The sequence below is a fragment of the Stegodyphus dumicola genome, chromosome 10 (genome assembly GCF_044657685.1).
Source record: "Stegodyphus dumicola isolate Sdum_Otavi_A_Nest chromosome 10, ASM4465768v1".
Taxonomy (NCBI): domain Eukaryota; kingdom Metazoa; phylum Arthropoda; class Arachnida; order Araneae; family Eresidae; genus Stegodyphus; species Stegodyphus dumicola.
Window position 1 is genome coordinate 108,434,374 of NC_140777.1, and position 6,458 is coordinate 108,440,831.

A 6,458-nucleotide genomic window follows, 5' to 3' on the forward strand; every position below is an offset into this window, starting at 1 on the left:
ATACTTCTGGCGGAACTCAAAATAGAAACGCTAAATTAAAACTAAATCTAAGTTGAATTACCAACCGAAGCTGCACAGGGATATTTTAACTCGTAGTTGGCTCTTGGCTCTACCACTGATGCGGAATAACCGTCAATTAATATACACAGCCGTGAATTAGCAAGTTTGAACTAGTAGCGAAACAACGTGACTGAAAAGCAGAACACGCTCTGTCTGAAGTGGATAGTGGATCATCATTTATATAAGAGATATGGTTATGTTACAGTAATTAATAGTGCAACAGCTTTTTTCCCCTCTCCGATAAATGTTTTATAAATGCGGATAGATTGCTGCAACAGTCTTTAAAGATGTCTCCTAAAAGTTCTTCATAAGACTAACATGATGTTCTAATTTTAAAATTCATAAGTCCAGCCACCTGTGAGCTAGAAGGATAAATATGGATAGCACTCCAAGTCTGATATCAACTACAATCGGTGAATGGTTAATAGGGGAATGCTGCATATGCTGCTGCGAATATAGAACGTGTAATTCCTCGGTTGTCAGCTCGAGACTGTTCCTCGACGAGTTCGTTCACATCTCTCTTATCCACCTCCAAACCCATGGATTTTCCCAGAGAAACAATCTTCTCTAATACTGACACTTCAGGTTCCAATCCTTCGAAGGCCCTTTCAGCTACAGCCTCTGGCCACAGTTTCTTCCATGCAGAGGTTAAAGTCCTCGTTGTAACACCCAGCCAGGCCTGATCAATAATTCTTAGGCATATCACGATGTTAAAGTGGTCCTTTCAGAACTCTCGAAGGGTAAGGTTTGTGTTCTCCGTCACCTCAAAGCAGCGCCGAAAAATGTACTTGGTGTACAACTTCTTAAAATTAGAAATGGGCTGCTGATCCATGGGCTTCAGGATAGGAGTGGTATTGGGTGGTAGGTAAAGAACCTTTATAAACTTTAACTCTTCGAGTAAATCATCTTTGAGATTTGGTGGGTGAGCAGGGGCATTGTCGAGGACGAGAAGGGCTTGCATGGGTAGGTTGTTTTCCTGTAGATATTTTTTAACAGAAAGGACAAACACCACGTTTATCCATTCCACAAAGAATTTCCTAGTGAACCACGCCTTCGGATTTGCCCTCCACATAACTGGCAGTTTATCTTTTAAAATCGTACGTGACTTAAAGGCTCTGGGATTTTCCAAATGGTATACTAGCAGAGGCTTGATTTTTCAATCGCCACTCGCATTGGCACAAAGTGCTAGAGTTAATTTATCCTTAATGGGTTTGTGACCTGGCATTGTCTTCTTCTGTGCCGTTATGTAAGCCCTATTCGGCATCCTTTTCCAGAAAAGCACGGTCTCATCACAGTTGAAGACTTGCTGGGGGATTTATCTTTTGGCTTCTATCAATTCGGAAAACGTTTTGATGTAAACCTCAGCTGCCTTCATATCCGAACTTGCTGCCTCACCATGCCTGACGACGGAGTAAATGCCGGTCCTTTTCCTAAGTTGTCAAACTAGCCCCGACTGGCTTTAAACGAGTCTTCCGATTCCTCGTTTGGGAAAGTATGTGGGATCTGCTTCAGAAAATCACCGTAAATCGCTCGTGCCTTCTAACATATGAAGCTTTGTGTTAAGGTTCCTCCTTGAAGCTGCTTCTCTGTCACCCACACCATCAGTAGTTTCTCCATCTTTTCATAGAGAGAGATCCGGAGCTTAGAAATTATTGTAACGCCCTCAGCTGGCGTTATACCCTTTGTCAACTCCTTCTGTTTAAGCACAGTACATATCATTGATGTGCTACGCCCGGACATTCTTGCTAATTCAATTACTCGCACACCTTGCTCATTTTTTCCATAATTTCTCGTTTTAATTCAAGAGACTTCATCTTCTTCTTCGGACCCATGATTATAAAAATAAGTGCGGTAATGTTTTGTAAATGTACAAAAAGCAAAAAATGCGAACCCAACTCATCAAAAATGCTTCGAAAACGAGGGAAATAAGCACACAGACTGAGATCTAGTCTGAGGTAGGAGAAAGGTAGCAGTATATTGTAGGGTACCCATTGGCGAAACGTTTTTTGGCGTTACATGGATTTTTGGCGGTACATGGATACCGAGTTTGTGCAATTCTTTGACTTTTTATTTTGGCTTTGTAGACAAAATCAAAATAACAAGACAAAGAATTGCACAAACTCGGTATTCATGTACACATCGACCTATTTTCACTTTAAAAAACACCCCAGAATTTCACAAAAATGGCCTTGCGCACTCTCTTGACTTTACCCATGTACACATCCGCATATTTTTACTTAAAAATGTCAAAGGAGCAGCCAAAAAAATATATATATAATATGACATTTTAAACCAAACAATGAAATAATATAAAAAAGGAAACTACACGAATCATCTTAGCACTACCACGAAGGAAATATCTACTTACCTTATTTACGAATTTACGCGTCTTCAGTCAAACAAAATTCCTTAACAGCGTCCAAACACTTCCTAAAATTATTTGAACTAGAATCTGTATACTGGTGTCGCCACATAAATTCACAAAAGTAAGAGTAAAAAATATCCTCCGTTCGAAAATATCCGATGTTTCGACCATACGCATTTTCTTCCTCCAAACAGGACCTTAATAATAACGGCTACTAAGTAAACCTTCATTTACACACCACTCAATTAAGGCTTTTTCCCCTTTCGTCCAAATCCTACAGAAACTTCAAATTAAACTTACCACATTCAGCCAATTTACCGTGTAAACCACAAAATAACAACTTACTTATCCCATCACACACAAGCCCTTGCCGCGCTTCCGACACGCACTTTCCAAATTTTTCCCATGATTCAAATTCACCGTAATCGATTACGTCATAATAGGGTTTCCCTAGCATTCAACTACTCATGTTGTCATAAATGAGACAACAACTTGGCGATAAATGAAACAACAACTTCGCGATAACACCGGGAGGTCAACTCTAAGCGGGAGAAATTGTTAGACGCTGCACACGACACCAACATGCGCGCGCATGTTGCGGTCGTATGCAGCGGTGTAGTGTGCGATTCCTCGTATCTCAAATCATGCATCAACAACAAAGATTTAGAACACGAAGTCTCAAAATTTACCAACTGCATCAATTCTGCTTTAAAGGAAGCCACCAATACTTTTTATGTGAACAAGCCTTTGCTCCCCCTGCCTGCCGATATACGAAATAGTATTAAAGAGAAAAACCGGATCCGTAAAAGATGGCAAACCACCAGGGATCCACAACTCAAACGCAAACTAAACTCTCTGCAAAAAGGAATCAACAGAAGAATCAAGAACTTCAAAAACCAAAAACGGACCAATAACCTAAATAACCTAGCTATAGAGGACTATTCCCTATTTGACATTTCCCGCAAATTCAAGAAACCTTATAAACCTATCCCACCTATCCATAGACCTAGTGCACTTTCATATACAGAAGAAGTTAAAAAATATATATAAAACTATATGGATTCACTTTTAATCCCACTCCGTACGACAATAACCATACTCAACGGGTCAGCCTGGTGGTCAATAACTTCCTTAATACCTCTGCTACGTATAACTTCAATTTCCTGACTACCCCAACAATCGTTGCCAACACCATCAGCTCCTTACAAACGAAGAAAGCCCCAGGGCACGATGGCATCTCGACCAAAGCACTGAAACATCTTCCGATCAACGCTCTTACCTGCCTAACTAAGATAATCAACAACATTATCAAATTCGCTCATTTTCCTAACTCATGGAAGCAAGCTATAATAATTGTTTTTGCTAAACCGCAACAAAATCCAACCTTCCCACAGAACTATCGCCCTATCAGTTTACTTAGCCATCTGTCTAAAGTTACTGAGAAAATCCTACTTTTCCCCATCCAAAAAATTCACCCTTCCATGAATTTTCTCCCAGAAGAATAATTCAGTTTTCGTAATCATCGCAGCACTTGCCACAAACTTCTTAGAGTTATCAACATTATCACTGAAGGCTACAACTGCAAGCTTCCGACCGGTGCTATATTCCTCGATATTGCGAAAGCTTTTGACAGGGTATGGCATCGAGGCTTTATTTACAAACTAATCACTCTCAATTTTCCAGATCATTTTATTCGCTTAATAGCCTCTTTAAAGACCCTTCTGTTCATCTTGCACTCTGCCGATGACACCGCCATACTTACTAAAACCTGCACAGTTATCGCCGTAAGAAACCAACTCCAAAACTATCTCATAAAACTGGAAAAATGGCTCGCCCTTTGGAGGATTAAAATTAACACTGATAAAACTAAGGCAATAATTTTCCGTAAAGGAAACATGAAATACTATCCTCCACCCCCTGAAATATTTGAATAAGTGTTATAATATATGGTGTGTTGCGGTGCTAAATGTAAAAATGAAATAGAATTAAGTGTAGTGAATTAAAATTACTTGAGCACCAAAAATAGTCACTTGGCGTATTTTGAATTAAAGGATTAGCAAATGTAAATCAAATGAATTGCTTACTTAGTAAATCGCGTTGTGTAGCAATAACCCATAAATACTTACTAACGTGCAGATCAAAATGTGTGATCTAGAAGAAAATATGAAATTAAAGTACTTACCCCAAAGTATGACAACTGTATATTACCAAATCAATTATATTTTATTCTTCATCTTTAATGTTGAAATAAGCATTAATATAAATAAAATTATCAACTAGACAGACGAATAAATTTGAACATCAAGCACGAGTGATGCGCATCACCAGAATTAACGTTGCACTCAGAATAAAGTCAATCTTTCTCCATCCGCTCGAAACAGTCTTGGTATAAAAGGAACAATCAAATTTTGATGGCAGTCATTAAGCGTACTTGATTAAACAAACACGTGAGCGCGCGAAGAGTTCTCGAAAGGAGGAAGAAGCTGAACAAAAATTATTTTCTGCAACAATGTACAGGACACAGAAGTAATTATTTTCTTGAATCTTCATTTAAAAATCTCGCTAAAAAGGATTTTCATGTATAACAGACATCATCGAAATACAGCAAAGAGAAGCAGGAAAATAGCACATCGCATCGGCCAGGAAGAGGACAGACCGAAGCCCGTCCTACACCCTCGAACGCCAGCAGCTGAAGAGCGAGAAACCGGTTGTTGTAATCTTTTTCGGGTTGTCCTTGAGCGGTTGCGGTTAGCACACCTGACGCTGAATAATGTGGAAGCTTGTATGCACATGAAGAAATAGACTGGATTAATGAAACCAAATACCTTGGAGTCACCCTTGACTAAAAACTTACCTTCAGAACCCACTTCCGCTCCGTAGTACAAAAATTTAAAATCACCACAGCTACTATGCGACCTCTTCTTGGTAGAAAAAGCAACTTATCTACTACAAACAAATTGATTTTATTTCGCTCCATACTTCGTTCAGCCCTCCTTTATGCAGCTCCGATCTGGGGACATGCAGCTAAAACCAATATTAAACAATTACAAATTCTGCAAAATAAAATTCTACGAGAAATTATCAACGCTCCTTGGTATATTCCAAACAACTACATTCACAGAGACCTTCAAATCGAACTTATTCAAGAGTATATTAAACGATTAGCGGTCAACTTCTTTTATTCAGTACAAACCCAGAGTAATAGCCTTGTTAGCACTCTCAGACTTTCCCCGCATCCCAGTGAAAAACATCGGTACCCATGTGGCATCCTACCCACATAAGAATTACAACCTTAATTGAACTGACTCTGCGGTTTACCACCCGCGGCTACATCTTATAACGACACTGAACTTGCCACCGCTAGCGCGGACCTGACTCTTTTTCCTCCTGCCACCCTACTCTTTCTCGTCCCCCTGATTCTTATCAGAAGTCGAGTAAAAAGATGTTTCTACATCTTGACACTCGAGAATAAAATACGATCTCTGTGTGTGTGTGTATCTCAAATCTTGCTCTCATCCCTAAGCAAAATATCGCTCGCTCGGCAGCTCGTATCTCAAAACACTCGTATATTGAGGTACCACTGTTTTTCTTATGCACTCCCGTTCAGTCCACGCTCGTTGCTTAAAAGCACTGGTATTGTTGGACCAATGATTCTTATCGCAGTAGAAGATAGTTTACATTTGGAACGTGATTCCTATAGACATTCATTCAAGACGTTACGCGTCAAGTCTGTTTTGTAAATAGTTAGATATTACGAAGCAGAAAATTAACATTACTGAATTCCGGAAAGAATTAGCGCTATCCCTTACAAATTGTGAAAAAGAAGACATTCCATCGAACAGAAATGCAAGAATATCTGAAAAACGACAACATAAACCCCAAAGAAAACCGGAAAAAGCCTCTGAAGTACGGAAATATTGTAAATTATGTTTTGATAAAAATGCGGCAGAAGCTGGTAGAGTAATGGCCAGAAAAAAAGACTAAGAGAGTTGTCACATTTTGTAATAGCTGTAATGGAGAACCCTTTTTTATG